This window comes from Chiloscyllium plagiosum, unplaced genomic scaffold, assembly GCF_037043375.1.
Source record: "Chiloscyllium plagiosum isolate Xiang-an unplaced genomic scaffold, Cpla_swu_hap1 HiC_scaffold_22, whole genome shotgun sequence".
NCBI classification, from domain to species: Eukaryota; Metazoa; Chordata; class Chondrichthyes; order Orectolobiformes; family Hemiscylliidae; genus Chiloscyllium; species Chiloscyllium plagiosum.
In genome coordinates, this window is record NW_028270160.1 from 3,228,297 (window position 1) to 3,247,096 (window position 18,800).

The 18,800-nt window shown below is 43.5% G+C and overlaps 1 protein-coding gene and 1 long non-coding RNA gene across 6 annotated transcripts in view; one reads left to right on the forward strand and one right to left on the reverse strand.

The window, feature by feature from the left end:
• Window positions 1-7,218, reverse strand: part of add3a (adducin 3 (gamma) a) — a 272,718-nt gene extending 265,500 nt beyond the window's left edge. For 3 of the 5 annotated variants that reach the window (XM_043713114.2, XM_043713107.2, XM_043713115.2), the window contains exon 1: window positions 6,280-6,405. The gene's annotated coding sequence lies outside the window, so the exon portion shown is untranslated. Of the gene's footprint in view, window positions 1-6,279; window positions 6,406-6,970 lie in introns of those variants that run through there. The other 2 variants (XM_043713108.2, XM_043713109.2) reach the window with 2 other exon arrangements.
• On the forward strand, window positions 6,519-15,453 carry LOC148145928 (uncharacterized). Its single transcript, XR_015760863.1, has 3 exons — window positions 6,519-6,593; window positions 10,022-10,137; window positions 15,018-15,453. It is a non-coding gene; the product is annotated as an uncharacterized LOC148145928 (long non-coding RNA).
• Window positions 15,454-18,800: the final 3,347 nt, after the last annotated feature.

Genomic DNA, 18,800 nt, shown 5'->3' on the forward strand with positions numbered 1-18,800 from the left:
CTGCATCAGCGCCACCTCGTGCTCCCGCAAGGAGGTTGAGCAGTTCATCAACTTCAACAACGTATTCCACCTTGGAATTCGCATGGACCATCTTGGACACCTCCCTCCCCTTCCCAGACCTCTCCATTTCCATTAGTGACAACCGACTTGACACGGACATGTTTTACAAACCGACTGACTCCCACAGCTACTTGGATTACACCTCTCCCCACCCTACCTCCTGCAAAAACGCCATCCCGTATTCCCAATTTCCCTTCCCACATGGTTGAAGATGCCCTCCAACGCATCTCATCCATATCCCGCACCTCAGCCCTCAAATCCCACCCCTCCAACTGTAACAAGGACAGACCCCCCCGCCCCACCCCAGTCCTCACCTTCCACCCTATCAACCTTTGCATAAACCGCATCATCCACTGACATTTCCGCCAACTCCAAATGGACCCCACCATCGGTGATATATTTCCCTCCCCAACCCTTTCCACAAAGACCGTTCCCTCCGTGACTACCTGGTCAGGTCCACACCCCCCAACAAGCCACCCACCCATCCTGGCACCTTCCCCTGCCACTGCAGGAATTGCAAAACCTCCGCCCTCACCTCCAGCAAAGGCCCAAAAAGGAGCCTTCCACATCCAAAGTTTCACCTGCACATCCACCAATGTCATTTACTGTATCCGTTGCTCCCGACGCGATCTCCTCTACAGTGGGTAGACTGGATGCCTCCTCAAAGAGTGCTTTAGGGAACATCAACTCCCCCTCCCACTCTGCCGAGAACATGCAGGTCCTAGGCCTCCTCCACCGCCACTCCCTCACCACCCGACGCCTGGAGGAAGAACGACTCATCTGCTGCCTTGGAACACTTCAACCCCAGGGCATCAACGTAGACTTCACTAGTTTCTTAATTTCCCCCAGCTTACCCCAGTTCCTAACTGGGAGCCCAGCACCGTCCTCATGACCTGTCCTATCTTCCAGTCTCCCTTCCCACCTATCTGCTCCACCCTCCCCTCTGACCTATCACCTTCATCCCCACCTCCATCCACCCATTGTACTCTTTGCTACCTTCTCCCCAGCCCCACCCCCATTTATCTCTCCACCCTGGAGGCTCCCTCCCTCCATTCCTGATGAAAGGGCTTTTGCCCGAAACATCGATTTTCCTGCTCCTCGGATGCTGCCTGACCTGCTGTGCTTTTCCAGCACCACTCTATTCTAGACTCTGGTTTCCAGCATTTGTAGTCCTCACTTTTGCCTAGACTGCTGGAAAAGCACAGCAGGTCAGGCAGCATCCGAGGAGAATCGAGGTTTCGGCACAAGTACTTCACCAGGAAAGCCCTTCATTCCTGATGAAGGGCTTATGCCCAAACCTAGCCTGTACAAGCTTTAATAAATTTTAACTGTTTGCAGAAGTTGGTGTATGCAAATTGCATCTCATGTGCGAAACCTCGAGAAACGAACCTAACAAAGTCACTAGGAGCTTTATTTCTCCCCAATCCCTGGAAATTCCTAAACCTTCAATGATGCAAAGCTTTCAAGAGGTTTATGCTGATATTGGAATAAGAATCACAGTTAAACAGTCACTGGAATTGCGTGCAATCTTAGTCACAAAGTTCACCAAGCAATAGTTATGTGCTTCCCATAAGCTTTTTACAGTAGGGTAACTATGAAACATGACTTCTTCCAAAGTCATCACAAGCAATAGCTGGATTGTTACATACCAAAACAGCAAATTGATCTACTGGTACATCACATGATGTACACTATTTTTGTCTTAATGAGTGTAGTAGTGGGGTGGTGGTGGAGAGTTGTTTATCAGACTGGAGGCCTGTGACCAGTGGTGTACTGCAGAGATTGGTACTCGGATCGCTGCTTTTTGTCATTTATAGAAACAATTTGGAGGAGAAGTTAAAAGGCTTGGTTAGTAAATTTGTGGATGACACCAAAATTGGTGCTACAGTCGACAATGTAGAAGGATATTTAAGAGTACAGAGATCTAATTAAGCCAATGGGCTGAGGATTGGCAGATAAGAGTTTAATTTGAATAAATGTGGGGTACTGTTGGTGACACAAACGAGACAGACACAGACAGACACAGACAGACACAGACAGACACAGACAGACACAGACAGACACAGACAGACACAGACAGACACAGACAGACACAGACAGACACAGACAGACACAGACAGACACAGACAGAAAGTAAAGGGACCCAAGGGGTAACTTCGTCCACACAGAGGATGGAATGAACTGCTCCAGGAAGTGGGACATGGGCCAAACATAGGCAAGTGGGTAACGTGGAAGAGTTAGACTGAAGGGTCTGTTGCTGTGCTGTATGACGACTCTATTCTAAAGTCTAAGCATGCAAGGTATTAATAAAATGAGATTACAGATGTTCTATGTCAAGGTACCTCACATTACATGATGTTATATTAAATATTCAATCACATAACATTAAACATTCAATTCTAGTTATTTTAAAATCAACTGGTTCAGATATGTTGCGACACCTCCAGGGCAGGTGGGACCTGAGCACCGAATTTCTGGCTTGGAGTTCGAAATATTGTGCCACAAGACTCCAACCCAGTTTGCTTTGCAATCTAAATGAGAAACTCAAAATAGGCTCAAACATCAACATGAATTGCTGTCTTGTAATGAATTGTTCCATAATCACAGCTCTACGCATTGCCATATTTTACAACTTTTAAGTAATTATTTCATAGTTTAGGAGAGACAATTGTTTTCCAAGTTTTGAAAGCATATTTTTGTTTCCACCCCCCTCCAGCACGTGCCTGTATTTTGTTCATCAGACTTCAGGTTAAGTATGCATAGCACAGATCCAAGACCTGATTGCTCACACTTGAAAATTTTATATTAGCAGTACAGGTTCAGGTTGTAAGTTTGCTCGCTGAGCTGGAAGGTTTGTTCTCAGACGTTTCATCACCATGCTAGGTAACATCATCTGTGAACCTCCGTTTAAGCACTGGTGTTCTGTCCTGCTTTCTATTTATGGGTCTTGGTCTGTTGAGGTGAGTGATATCATTTCCAGTGCTTTTTCTCAGAGATTGGTAAATGGAATCCAAATCGGTGTGTTTATTGATGAAGTTCCAGTTTGTATGCCAGGCTTCAAGGAACTCCCATGCTTAGCTTGTCCTAGGATGGATGTGTTGACCCAGTGGAAACAGTGTCCTTCTTAGTCGGTGTGTAAGGATACCAGTGATAGTGGGTCATGTCTTTGGTGGCTAGTTGGTGCATGTGTATCCTGGTCGCCTGTCTGTCCGATGTAGTGTTTATTGCAGTCCTTGCATGGTATTTTGTATATGACATTTGTTTTGCTGGCTGTTGGCATAGGGTCCTTTAGGTTCTCAATAGCTGTTTCAATGTTGGTAGGTTTGTGGGCTACCATGATGTCAAGGGGTCAGAGTAGTCTGGTAGTCATCTGAGATGTCTAACATATGGTTGTTTGGCTTCAATCTCTGGGCGTGTTGTGTCTTCATGTTTGGGTTTGTTGGTTAAGAATCAGGTGACTGTGTTTATCAGATACTTGTTGTTCTTGAATACGTTGTATAGGTATTTTTCTTCAGCTGCAGTGTGTTATGGCCCATCTTAAATAATGTCCTGATGTAGCTCAACTTGTGGGGGTCAGGATAATTGCTGCTATAGTGGAGTATCTGGTCTGTGTGAGTTGCTTTCCTGTAGATGATAGTCTGCTGTTTGTTCCACCATGACATCTAGGAAGGAGAGTCTGTTGTGGTTCTCCTCTTCTTTTATGAAATTTACAGCAGTAAGAATGTTGATGATGATATTGTAGGTTTCCTCTTATTTGTTCCATTTCATGATTACAAAGGTGTCATCCACATAGCATCAGCCTGGCTAAAAAAAAACACATCTCACTACTAGAAGACCCATGGACACAAACACCAAATAACACCAACTCCATCAGCAAGGACAGCATCCTCAAACGATTAGACCTGTGCCTCACTACCCACTTCACCTTCAAACAAATCAACAGAACATCCATGGGATTACCAATATTAGGATCCTTAGCAGAAGCAGTGACGCAGAGACTAGAATGAACATCCTTCTCCACAATCTAACCCAAACTTTGGGTCCACTATGTGGCTGACACCTTTGTCATGAAATGGAACAAATTAGAGGAAACCTACAATAGTCATTAAACAACACCCTTACTGGCATAAATTTCTCCAAAGGAGGTGAACAACAACAAACTCCCCTTCCTAGATATCACAGTGGAAAGGACAGTCAATGGAGAAATGCAGACTGCAACACAAACAGACCAGATACTCCACTACAGAAGCAATCACCCTGACACCTGCAAATGGAGCTGCATCAGGACATTATTTGAGACGGACCACTACACAGAGCATCCAGGAACAATGAGCAGAAGAAAAATACCAATGCAACGTACTCAGCAGCAACGGGTACCTGATAAACACAGTCCGCCGATTCTTAAAATAGCAAACCCAAACAAGAAGACAACACGCCCAGAGACTCTAGCCACACTATCATACAAAGACATTTCTTGAGAGGACTACCACACTCTCCAACCCCTTGACATCATGGTAGCCCACAAACCTACCAACACACTAACAGCTATTGATGAACCTAAAAGACCCTATACTATCAGTCAGCAAAACGAATGTCATATACAAAATACCCTGCAAGGACTGCAACAAATGCTACATCGGACAAACAGGCAGGAAACTAGCCACCAGGACAAGACCAGCTAACACGAGTATCCCTGCACACAGACGAAGGACACCATTTCCATTGGAACAACACATCCATCCTAAGACAAGCTAAACAGAGACACGCACAGGAGATCCTACAGACTTGGCATTCAAGACGGAAAACTCATCAATAAACACATCATCAATTTGAACACCATTTACCCAACCTCTGAGAAAAAGAACCAGAAATGATATCACCCATCTTAACAAACCAAGACCCATAAATAGAAAGTGGGACAGAACACCAGCACTTCACGAGAGGCTCACTATTGATGTTACCTAGCATGGTGACGAAATGTCTGAAAACAAACCTTCCAGCTCAGTGAAGAAACTTACAACCTGAAACACAACCTGAGCTATAAATCTTCTGAAAAATCACAGCAGTACAAGTGATTGAAACTGAAATCTTTTAGTTTATTTAAATCATATAATAAATACAGTACAAATTGTTCTTGAATTATACAAGTTCAGATATATCTGTTCAGACAAATATATAACATCACTTCATTAGGCAAAAATTAATTCTGTACCTCAATCTATGTTCATTTGTAATTAAAACTGCAAACAAAACATCTGGCTAACCAATTTCTACTGTTAATTTAGGCCAGCCAAAATGACAGGCCACTCCAACCCACTATATACAAGAGAGAAGTCAATGCTTCAAAAACTAAATTAATGACTGAATGATTAAGTGCATGAGTTGAAACAAGCTGGTGTGTCTTGGGAGAATTCTCTCAAAAGATCATATATATCTCAATACTGTATATTCCAGCAAAAAAAAACTCGCCTTGATATTTTAAAAATAACGCAAAATTAACTGTTTCCTAAGGTACCACTTCAAGTCCATGCAGAGTTCCCACAGGGTCGTTTAACCTATGGTAACACAAGTTGGAAAACGAAACGTGTTATTGTTTACCAAAATCCAGCTGCTGTACTAAAAGTCTGACGAAAAGTCCAATTACAAAGCAGTTCTTCGTAAGAAATCCTCTGTGATTAAGTAAGATGTTATTTTTAAGAAAAGAAATTTGTGAATCTCAGTCAACACATTTGGTATTTAAATTCGTCTGCCTAAAGCACAAGTGAAGCTGGACCACAACCCAACAACCCACGAACATACTCCACTGAAATCCTCATCGTCACAATCTGGAGGCACCAAAACGACCACCAAATACAAAACACGCCCGATCAGAACCCGATGAAAACTGGTTTAAACTCGCTGTTGCATCAGAATTGCTGAAGAATAAGCAATCCATGCAGCTGAGGGAGGACAAAAAACCGCCACGCCAGGGCTGGGGTTCAAAGCGGCCATAAAGGCTATTTACTCCACAATCACTGGGGTGGAGAGAGGGAAACAGAAAACACACTTGATTCCTCTTAAACTGATCGGGGGAGGGAGAAACCTTCCAGCACCACAACGCACCAGTCTGTTTGTAAAGAACCTGGTCTCGATTATAAAAGAGACTATCTTTCTTCCATCCACCTCCCCGTATTAAAAATAGTGAAACGTTGAAGGAAGGTATAAAAATATTACCACTACCTCTTGGCTAAGTCCTTCTGCGCCACGCAACACGTCTGAAGAAGCATTCCGTTGGCTTTAAATTGCCTCCGGCAGACAACTCCCCCTCCCCGAGAGAGCTCGGACAAGTTGATTCGAGCAGGAAGAGGCGGTGAGGGAGGGACGGACACGACGCCTAGGCCAGGCCCTTACTGCGCCTGCGCCCACTCGGAGGCGGGCTCCGCAGCTCGAGCCTGAACACTCGGGGCCCATTTAAAAATAAACGGCCAACCATCCCCGCCCCCCCGGTCCGACCTGACGGGGATGAGGCCTACGCACACCGACACCCCGCACTTGTAAGTACATGTAAAGCTGAGGAGCCTATGGGGTGTCGTGTATAATTCCTTGAAAATCCATAAATGCCCCCCCCCCCCATCCATAACACTATTTGATCCTCCCCTCCGCCTTAAATAATATTCCTCACCCTGCAAAGTGTTAACAATAAAAACACGCTGAAGAAGCGTGCCATGCTACAAAAAAAAATCACTCAGGACTATCGTATGATTCATTCAGAAAGCCTTTTGCTGTGCGCCCCTCGGGGCCCATGAAAAGGGGTTGTGTGACCGATGGAACAAACTTGAAACATATTTTAAAGTCTCAACTTAAAATCTGACCAGGCACATGCAGCACTGGCGAGTTAGATTTCCCGAGGTCTTGCCTGAATAATCATTACCTGAGGGAGAGAAGCAGCGATCTGATGGCCACCCAGCTGTGGTTTAACAGCAAAGCCAATCCTCGTAAATCTTGAGTCCTTCGACACGTTTTGGCATTCAATCAAGATTGTGAACACGTTCGCGAGGAAATCAAATTAGTGTTTCCAGAGTTTTTTCTTTAATTTTCCAAGTGTTCTGAATCTTTGCCTTTATTCTTTTGAGAAGCTGTAGCAGAAAGAAGTAGGCGTGTATCCGCCTGTGTGAAGGTTTTTTTTGTATGGTGTGATCTCTTGACTGTACGTGCAATAACTGATAAAACCTCCCAGTATTGACCAGTTTCAATTGGTGCAGGAATTTTACTACTCTTAATAGCAGTCATCATGTGGTCAACAGCTGGAAGACTGCAGTATTACAAGACGTGAAATACAATGTGAAATGCATTGTGTGGGTTATGTCGAAACCTATTTGTCTTTCTTTTCAGTTTATGCAGTGTTATGTGTTTTTTTAGAATCGGGTGCGAAGACCAAATGCAGTATGTGATATTTTTCCCGCAATTCCAGTAAAACGGAAGATTTTATCATAAACTGAATAGTTATAGTCTGGTCTTTACAGTTCAAAACTGCTGGAACGTTCTCTATGTTGCTATGAGCATACTTGCCAGCACTGTTGACCCCTAATGTGGACTGGGTGGGGACCGCACAATGAGAGAATTTAGTGAACTCTGCAGTGAATTGTGGGGGTGGGGAGGGGTGTTAACTCCAGCTGTAAAACACAAAGAGAACCAGAAACTTCTAAGCCAGTGAGAAAGAAAAACTAATTAATTAAAAAGAGACAGGAAATTAGCTTGGATAAAATTTGGAATTGTTTAAGAAAAAATGTGATTTAGCAAGAAGATTTTGGTGTGTTGCCTGTGCTGTAAAATTTGACTATATCCTCCCTCTAAAAGAAAGTAACAACTAAACATTGCATAACTCATTTAGATTCTCACTGCTGTATTGCCTAGTTCAGAAGCAGAGCTGAAAATGTGTTGCTGGAAAAGCGCAGCAGGTCAGGCAGCATCCAAGGAACAGGAGAGTCGACATTTCGGGCATAAGCCTTTCTTCAGGAATGAGGAAAGTGTGCCCAGCAGGCTAAGATAAAAGGTAGGGAGGAGGGACTTGGGGGAGGGGCATTGGAAATGCGATAGGTGGAAGGAGGTCAAGGTGAGGGTGATAGGCCGGAGTGGGGTGGGGGCGGAGAGGTCAGGAAGAAGATTGCAGGTTAGGAAGACGGTGCTGAGTTCAAGGGATTTGACTGAGACATGGTGGGGGGGAGGGGAAATGAGGAAACTGGAGAAATCTGAGTTCATCCCTTGTGGTTGGAGGGTTCCTAGGCGGAAGATGAGGCGCTCTTCCTCCAACCATCGTGTTGCTATGGTCTGGCGATGGAGGAGTCCAAGGACCTGCATGTCCTTGGTGGAGTGGGAGGGGGAGTTGAAGTGTTGAGCCACGGGGTGGTTGGGTTCGTTGGTCCTGGTGTCCCAGAGGTGTTCTCTGAACCGTTCCACAAGTAGGCGGCCTGTCTCCCCAATATAGAGGAGGCCACATAGGGATGCAATAGATGATGTGTGTGGAGGTGCAGGTGAATTTGTGGCAAATATGGAAGTATCCCTTGGGGCCTTGGAGGGAAGTAAGGGGGGAGGTGTGGGCGCAAGTTTTGCAATTCTTGCGGTTGCAGGGGAAGGTGCCGGGAGTGGAGGTTGGGTTGGTGGGGGGTGTAGACCTGATGAGGGAGTCACGGAGGGAGTGGTCTTTTCGGAACGCTGATAGGGGAGGGGAGGGAAATATATCCCTGGTGGTGGGGTCTGTTTGGAGGTGGCCGTGGGGTTCTGTCCTGGTGGCGGTTGGAGGGGCGGGGCTCAAGGGCGGAGGAGCGGGAAGTCTCCCCCACATCTGCTCCCGTATATCTCCCCCACCCCACTCCACTCCGGCCTATCACCCTCACCTTGACCTCCTTCCACCTATCGCATTTCCAACACCCCTCCCCCAAGTCCCTCCTCCCTACCTTTTATCTTAGCCTGCTGGGCACACTTTCCTCATTCCTGAAGAAGAGCTTATGCCCGAAACATCGATTCTCCTGTTCCTTGGATGCTGCCTGACATGCTGTGCTTTTCCAGCAACACATTTTCAGCTCTGATCTCCAGCATCTGCAGTCCTCACTTTCTAATTCAGAAGCAGAAAAATTATTCATTGCTCACAAGCATTGGTATTATCCTTTCTCAGCAGTCATTTCCTTCCTGTATTCCTTAACAATATAATCAGCAATGATATATTTGCATAAGCCAATATTTTCAGATGCTAATGCTTCTTGTTCACTTTAACTCATAAAGTCCCTGAGTATCTGTGCAATCTGTTTGGTGTATTACATTTCACATTCAATGGAATTTCACTGTACAGTACTTTAACATCGTATCATCAGGAACCCACATGATATAAATATTACTAACTGGTGAATTTTATACTCAATGTATAAATTCTGTATTAATAGTCACCAATGTGCCAATTTTAATCTTTTATTCAATATTCTAATTTTTTTTGTGCTACAACAAGAATGGTTAGTTGAGTGATACTTTATTCTGCACTTGAAATTTTCAAACAAGAGAGAAGTTTCCAGAAGAGTAGAAGTATGATTAGATTCCCTACAGTGTGGAAACAGGCCCTTCAGCCCAACAAGTCTATACCAACCCTTCAAAGAATAACCCACCCAGACCCATTTCCCTCTGAATGATGCACCTAACACTACGGGCAATTTAGCATGGCTAATTCATCTGATCTGCACATCTTTGGACTGTGGGAGGAAACCAGAGCACCCAGAGGAAACCCACGCAGACAGAGAGAATGTGCAAACTCCACACAGACAGTCACCCGAGGCTGGGAGCAAACCCAGGTCCCTGGTGCTGTGAGGTAGCAGTGCTAGCCATTGAGCCACTGTGCCGACAAGTATGATATATATTTTGCTCTGGTATTTTGTTTGGACTCCTTAGATTGAGGCTCAAGTTCTTGGCATAAACTGAGAGTTCCATCTTTTGCCAGTGACTCTTTGCAGTATTGGAATAGTGATAAATTTGGAGAAGACTGCTTGAAATGGACTAATTTGCAGAAGGACCTTATATGAATACATTAATCGCTTTGCCCAAACTAAAAATAAGGTAATAGAAATGCGTCTATCTGTGATATGCAAATTGTTCTAATACTATTAGTATTCTTTCAATAAACTATGAATACTCTATAATTCTGTAGTAACCTTGCCACAGTATGTGTATTATAATACTTAGTTATATACTTACAATAGCTTTTTTATGAAACATTAGGTGATTATTCTTTACAAACAGTAAGTGAAATCAATGGAAGGAAAAATCCAGAACCAACTTAATACCAGTTGGGTGCTGTAGTAAAGGAGCTTTAGGGACTGAGAAACTCGGAAACAGAAATTTGTATACTTTAGCTTCCTGCCACTGCAAAATTTCCTTATCTAATTACTAATAATAATGATTACATGTCCATTTTAAATATATAACAAAAAAGTACTTTGAAACTTAATGGTTGTCCACCACCACTGCATAGATTGAAGAAACATCCTCAATGAACCACATGATGAAATTCAAATACAGGAGACATAGAATCATACAGCACAGAAACAGACCCTTTGGTCCAACCAATCCATGCCAAACATAATCCCAAGCTAAACTTGTCCCACCGACTTGCTCCTGGCCCATATCCTTCCAAACCATTTCCTATTCATGTACCTATCCAAATGTCTTTGTAATTGTACCCACATCCACCACTTCTTCAGGAAGTCCATTCCATATGCAAACCACCCTCTGTATAAGAATAATTGCCTCTCATGTATATTTTAAATCTCTCTTCTCTCACTGAAAAAATGTGCTCCCTAGTCTTGAAATCTGCCATCCAAGGGAATTCTATCTATACCTCATTATCTTATAAACTTCCATAAGGTCGCCTCTCAACTTCCTATACTCCAGTGAAAAAAGTCCCAGCCTATCCAGCCTTTCTTTATAACTGAAGCCTTCCATACCTGGCAACATCCTAGTAAATCTCTTCTGAACCCTCCCTAGCTTAACAATATTCTTCCTATAACTGGGCGACCAGAACTGGACACAGTATTCCAGAAGTCACCTCACAAATGTCCTGTACAACATCAACCTTCACTTCTTATAGAACATAGAAGAATACAGCGCAGTACAGGCCCTTTGGCCCTCGATGTTGCACCGATCCAAGCCCACCTAACCTACACGAGCCCACTATCCTCCATATGCCTATCCAATGCCCGCTTAAATGCCCATAAAGAGGGAGAGTTCACCACTGCTACTGGCAGGGCATTCCATGAACTCACGACTCGCTGAGTAAAGAACCTACCCCTAACATCTGTCCTATACCTACCACCCCTTAATTTAAAGCTATGCCCCCTCATAATAGCTGACTCCATACGTGGAAAAGGTTCTCACGGTCAACCCTATCTAAACCCCTAATCATCTTGTACACCTCTATTAAGTCACCCCTAAACCTTCTTTTCTCCAATGAAAACAACCCCAAGTGCCTCAGCCTTTCCTCATACGATCTTCCTACCATACCAGGCAACATCCTGGTAAACCTCCTCTGCACCCGTTCCAGTGCCTCCACATCCTTCTTATAGTATGGCGACCAAAACTGCACACAATACTCCAGATGTGGCCGCACCAGAGTCTTATACAACTGCAACATGATCTCAGGACTCCGGAACTCAATTCCTCTACCAATAAAAGCCAGTACGCCATATGCCTTCTTCACTGCACTATTTACCTGGGTGGCAACTTTCAAAGATTTATGTATATGGACACCAAGATCCCTCTGCTCATCCACACTACCAAGTATCCGACCATTAGCCCAGTACCCCATCTTTTTGTTACTTCTTAGACACATGAGATCTGCTAAGTTCGAACTCAGTGTTGTTAAAAATGTACAGTTCATTCATCATCTAATGTTTTGGTTTGGTTAATGTGTAAAGTTGATTCAAATATCCACTACACTTAGAGTCATAGAGATGTCAAGCAGAGAAACAGACCCTTTGGTCCAAATTATCCATGCTGACCAGATATCCAAAATTAATCTAGTCCCATTTGCCAGCACTTGACCTATATTCATCTAAACCCTTTCTATTCATATACCCATCGAGATGCCTATTAATTGTTGTAATTATACTAGCCTCCACCACTTCCTCTGGCAGCTTATTCCACGTGCACCCCTTTGCATGAAGAAGTCACCCTTTAGGTCCCTTTTAAATCTTTCCCCTTTCACCCTAAACCTATACCCTCTAGTTCTGGACTCCCATAACCCAGGGAACAGACTTTGTCTATTTACCCTATCCATGCCCCTTGTTGTTGTGGTTCTGTTCGCCGAGCTGGGAATTTCTGTTGCAAACGTTTCGTCCCCTGTCTAGGTGACATCCTCAGTGCTTGTGAGCCTCCTGTGAAGTGCTTCAGTGATCTTTCCTCCGGCATTTGTCGTGGTTTGAATCTCCCGCTTCCGGTTGTCAGTTCCAGCTGTCCGCTGCAGTGGCCAGTATATTGGGTCCAGATCAATGTGCTTATTGATTGAATCTGTGGATGAGTGCTATGCCTCTAGGAATTCCCTTACTGTTCTCTGTTTGGCTTGTCCTATAATAGTAGTGTTGTCCCAGTCGAATTCATGTTGCTTGTCATCTGCGTGTGTGGCTAATAAGGATAGCTGGTCGTGTCGTTTCGTGGCTACTTGGTGTTCATGGATGCGGATCATTAGCTGTCTTCCTGTTTGTCCTATGTAGTGTTTTGTACAACCCTTGCATGGGATTTTGTACACTACATTGGTTTTGCTCATGTTGGATATCGGGTCCTTCGTTCTGGTGAGTTGTTATCTGAGAGTGGCTGTTGGTTTGTGTGCTGTTATGAGTCCTAGTGGTCGCAGTAGCCTGGCTGTCAGTTCAGAAATGCTTTTGATGTATGGTAGTGTGGCTAGTCCTTTGCCCCTTGTGATTTGTGAATTTTTGTAAGGTCACCCCTCATCCTTTGACTCTCCAGGGAAAACAGCCTCAGCCTGTTCAGACTCTCCCTATAGCTGGAACCCTCCAACCCTTTCAACATCTTTGTAAATCTTTTCTGAACTTTTTCAAATTTCACAACATACTTCCTACATGAGGACACCAGAATTCTAATGATCTGTTTACCTCTCCCAAATTCAGAAGACCTGCAGGGTTTGCTGGATATCTTTGTTATAATAATGATGTTTCTCCCTAGATCTTCACAGCCCTATTCATGCTGCACTCCCAGATCTCTCCGCTCATCAATTTTTCCCAAGCCTCTTGTATTCATTGTATAATTCACTCTAGAATTAATCTTGCCTAAATGCATCACCTCACATTTGTCTGGATTGCAATCCATCTGCCATGTTTCCGCCCAACTCTCCAGTCTATCTATATCCTCCTGTATTCTTTGACAGTCCCTTATGCTTTCTGCTACTCCACCAATCTTTGTGTCATCTGCAAACTTGCTGATCATACCAACAGTGCCCTCTTCCAGATCATTTATGTATATTACAAACAACAGTGGCCCCAACACTGACCCCTGTGGAACACCACTGGTCACCTTTCTCCATTTCGAGAAACTCCCTTCAACTACTACTCTCTGTCTCCTGTTGCTCAACCAATTCTTTATCCACTTAGCTAGAACACCCTGCACACCATGTGACTTCACTTTCTCTATTAGTCTACCATGGGGAACCTTATCAAATGCTTTACTAAAGTCCATGTATATGACATCAACAGCCCTTCCTTCATCCATCAACTTGGTCACTTTCTCAAAGAACTCTATTAAGTTGGTAAGGCACAATCTCCCCCACACAAAACCATGTTGCCTATCACTGATAAGCCCATTCTTTTCTAAATATAAATAGATCCTATCCCTCAGTACCTTCTTCAGCAATTTTCCCACCACTGATGTCAGGCTCTCTGGTCTGTACTTACCCGGAATATCCTACTACCCTTCTTGTACAGGGGGACAACATGAGCAACCTTCCAGTTCCCTGGCACCTCACCTGTATTTAAGGATGCCACAAAGATATCTGTCATGGCCCCAGCTATTTCCTCTCTCGCCTCCCTCTGCAACCTGGGATAGATCTCACCCGGTCCTGGGAATGTGTTCACCTTAATAACCTCTAGCCTACCCAACACATCTTCCCTACTTATGTCAACGTTATCTAGACTAATCAAACTTCTATCTCTAATTTCAACATTCGTCATGTTCCTCTCCTCAGTGAACACTGATGCAAAGTAATCATTCAGAATCTCACCCATTCTCTCAGGTTCCACACACAGCCTTCCTTCATTCTCCTTTAGTGGACCAATCCTTTCTCTAGTTACCCGATTGCTTCTTATATAAGAATAAAATGTTTTGGGATTCTCATTAATTCTACTTGCTAAAGCTATTTCATGACCCCTTTTAGCCCGCTTGATTCCTCGTTTAAGACTTGTCCTACTCTTTCGATATTCCTGCAGGGCTCATTCTGTTCTTAGCTGCCTAGACCTTATGCACACTTCCCTTTTCCTCTTGGCTAGTTGTACAATTTCTCCTGTCATCCATGGTTCACGAATCTTGCCTTTCCTATCCTTTGCCTTCAACAGGACATGCCTATCCTGCACTATCTTTAACCTATCTTTGAAAGCCTCCCACGTATCAAATGTGGACTTCCCTTCAAATAGCTGCGTCCAATCCACATTTCCGAGCTCCTCCCTAATTTTGATGTAATTGGCCTTAGCCCAGTCTAGTACTCTTCCCTTAGGACCACTCTCATCTTTATCTACGAGTATTCTAAAACTTACAGAATTGTGGTCACTGTTCCCAAAGAATTCCCGGAAAGCAAGCCCAGCATGACTAAGGCACTTAAGAAGGCCTGCAATATTGAACTTTTAACTTTTTAAAAATATTTTTCTGTTTTATATAAGAGGAACTTTAATGTTGAACTTTTAACTATATATCCTTATTTTCAATATTGTACCTAGGTACCTTTACACCAAAGATGGCACTGGGAATGGTGACATTGTACAATTTTCACTGTACTCCTGCATCCCTTTACTTGAGTACACATGACCATAAAATCTACTTCTGATTCTAATGTTTTGTAAGACTTCGATATCTACCTATACTTGACCTAGCTACTCTAGATGTGGTCTAACCAGTGATCTATGCCGTATCAAATTTGTATTGAATAAGGTTAATATAAGGCAGTACCGTGTTAACTTCAAATACGGTTTCTCAGTATGATATTGCGCCTTCAGTTAACTATCTGCCATAACATAAAGACGATTTTTTCTTCTGACCCCATTCAAATAATTTGTACATTGAATTGACTAAACTAACATATACAATATTACATTTGTCTAACTGCTATTTGCTAATATAAAGTCGACTTCCCACACACTCCTTGATCATTTTGGATTCAACAACACTCTAAGAAACTACTTTTTTGGAACTATAAATTGTAATGGAAGTTGGTTTGCTCTAACTGGAAAAAACAGATGAATCTTTCAACTTGAAAGTCAAGTGCTGCATATTATTGAGCTTTGCATGTAATGATTTTTGAAGCAGTAAGAGGGAGGGTTTGAGACTGACAGCGTTTTGAGTTGAGGACAACAGGCTGTTGATTGGTTGAGCTGCACTGCCTGCCAGAGAACAGAGAAAATGGTAAAAGAGGGAGTGATGTAGCACTGTTTGTCAAGAACAGTATTACAGTTGCAGAAAGGATGTTTGGGAACTCATCTACTGAAATGTTATGGGCTGAGATTAGAAACCGGAAAGGAGAGGTTTCCCTGTTGGGAGTTTTCTGTCGGCCTCCAAATTGTTCCAGAGATGCAGAGGATAGCAAAGATGATCCTCGATACGAGCGAGAGTGACAGGGTAGTTCTAATGGGGAACTTTAATTTTCCAAATATTGACTGGGAATACTATGGTTCAAGTACTTTAGATAGGTCGGTTTTGTCCATTGTGTGCAGGATGGTTTCCTGAAACAGAATGTAGACAGGCCAACAAGGAACAAGGCTACATTAGATTTGCTACTGGGTAATGAACCCAGCCAGGTGTTAGATTTGGAGGTAGGTGAGCACTTTGGTGATAGTGACCACAATTCAGTTATGTTTACTTTAGTGATGGAAAGGGATAGGTATATACTGCAAGGCAAGAATTATAGCTGGGGGAAAGCCAATTACAATGCGATTAGGCAAGATTTATGATACATAGGATGGAGAAGGAAACTGCAGGGGATGGGCACAATTGGAATGTGGAGCTTATTCAAGGACCAGCTACTGTGGGTCCTTGATAAGTATGTACCGGAAGGCAGGGAACAAGTTGTCGAGCGTGGGAGCCGTGGTTTACTAAGGAAGGTGAATATCTTGTCAAAAGGAAGAAGAAGGCTTAAGTTAGGATGAGAATTGATAGCTCAGTTAGGCCACTTGAGAGTTAGAAGTTAGCCAGGAAAGACCTAAAGAGAGACCTAAGAAGAGCCAGGAGGGGACTTGTGAAGTCTTTGGCGGATAGGATCAAGGAAAACCCTAAGACTTTCTATAGGTATATATGGAATAAAAGAATGACTGGAGAAAGATTAGGGACAATCAAGCATAGTAGTGGGAAGTTGTGCATAGAGTCGGAAGAGAGAGGGGAATTGCTAAATGAATGTTTTTCGTCGGTGTTCACACTAGAAAAAGACACTGTGCTCGAGGAAAATACCGAGATGTAGGCTACTAGACTAGATGGGATTGAGGTGCATAAGGAGGAGGAGTTACCAATTCTGGAAAGTGTAAAAATAGATAGGTATACTGGGCCAGATGGGATTTATCCTAGGATTCTCTGGGGAGCCAGGGAGGAGATTGCAGAGTCTTTGGCTTTGCTCTTTATGTCGTCATTGTCTACAGGAATAGTGCCAGAAAACTGGAGGATAGCAAATGTTATTCCCTTGTCAAGGAGGGGAGTAGAGACAACCCTGGAAACTATAAACCTGCGTGCCTTACTTTGGTTGTGGGTAAAGTGTTCAAAAGGGTTATAAGAAATATAATTTATAATCATCGAGAGAGGAATAAGTTGGATAGGGATAGTCAACACGGTTTTGTGAAGGATGGGTCGTGTCTCACAAACCTTATTGAGTTCTTTGAGAAGGTGACCAAACAGGTGGATGAGGTTAAAGCCATTGATGTGGTGTATATGGATTTCAGTAAGGCATTTGATAAAGTTCCCCGCAGTAGGTTATTGCCCAAAATATGGAGGCATGGGATTGAGGATGATTTAGTAGTTTGGATCAGAAATTGGCTAGCTGAAAGAAGACAAAGGGTGGTGGTTGATGGGAAATATTCATCCTGGTGTTCAGTTTCTAGTGGGGTACCACAAGGATCTGTTTTGGGCCCACTGTTGTTTGTCATTTTTATAACTGACCTGAATGAGGGCATAGAAGGATGGGTTAGTAAATTTGCAGATGGCACTAAGGCAGGAGAGTTGTGGATAGTTGTTGGTTATAGATAGACATAGATAAACTGCAGAGCTGGGCTGAGAGGTGGCAAATGGAGTTCAATGCGGAAAAGTGTGAAGTGATTCACTTTGGAAGGAGTAACAAGAATGCAGACTACTGGGATAATGGTAAGATTCTTGGTAGTGTAGATGAGCAGAAAGATCTTGATGTCCAGGTACATAGATCCTTGAAAGTTGACACCAAGGTTGGTCGAGAAAAGTGAGGACTGCAAATGCTGGAGATCAGAGTTGAGAGTGTGGTGTTGGAAAAGCACAGCAGGTCAGGCAGCATCTGAGGAGCAGGAGAATCGACATTTTGGGCAGAAGCTCTTCATCAGGATGAAGGGTTTATGCCCAAAACGTTGATTCTCCTGCTCCTCAGATGCTGCCTGACCTGCTGTGCATTTCCAGCACTACACTCTCGACCCAGGTTGATAGAGTTGTTAAGAAGGCATATGGTGTGTTAGCTTTTGATGGTAGAAGGATTGAGTTTCAGAACCATGAGATCATGCTGCAGCTGTACCAAACTCTGGTGCGGCCACATTTTGAGTATTGCATACAGTTCTGGTCACCGTATTATAGGAAGGATGTGGGAGCTTTGGAAAGAGTTCAGAGGAGATTTACTAGGATGTTGCCTGGTATGGAGGGATGGTCTTACAAGGAAAGGCTGAGGGATTGAGGCTGTTTTCATTAGAGAGAAAAAGATTGAGAGGTGACTTAATTGAGACGTGAGATAATCTGAGGGTTAGATAGGTTGGACAGTGAGAGCCTTTTTCCTTGGATGGTGATGGCTAGCACGAGGGGATATAGCTTTAAATTGAGGGGTGATAGATACAGAACAGATATCAGAAGTTGTTTCTTTACTCAGAGTAGTAGGACTGCACTGCCTACAACAGTAGTCTTGCCAACTTTAAGGGCATTTAAGTTGTCATTGGATAGGCATATGGGCAAGAATGGAATAGTGTAGGTTAGATGGGCTTCAGATTTGTTCCACGGGTTGGCGCAACATCGAATGCGAAGGGCCTGTACTACGCTGTAATGTTCTATGTTGTACCCGGAGCCTGCAAATAGAAAGCATCGACTGCTTCCCCTTTCTTTCTCTCCAGAGGCGAGAATGACAGACTTCCTTTTAGAAACACTTAAAAGGAAGAATTCTGAAACAAATAAGGCCAGGGTCTACTTGATCAACCATCAAATTGAAGAATAACTGTCACCCAACATACAACACAGAAGTGTGTCATTATTTTTAAAACCAAAAGAGCAGTGAGAAAATAACTTTGCACCTGTGATCT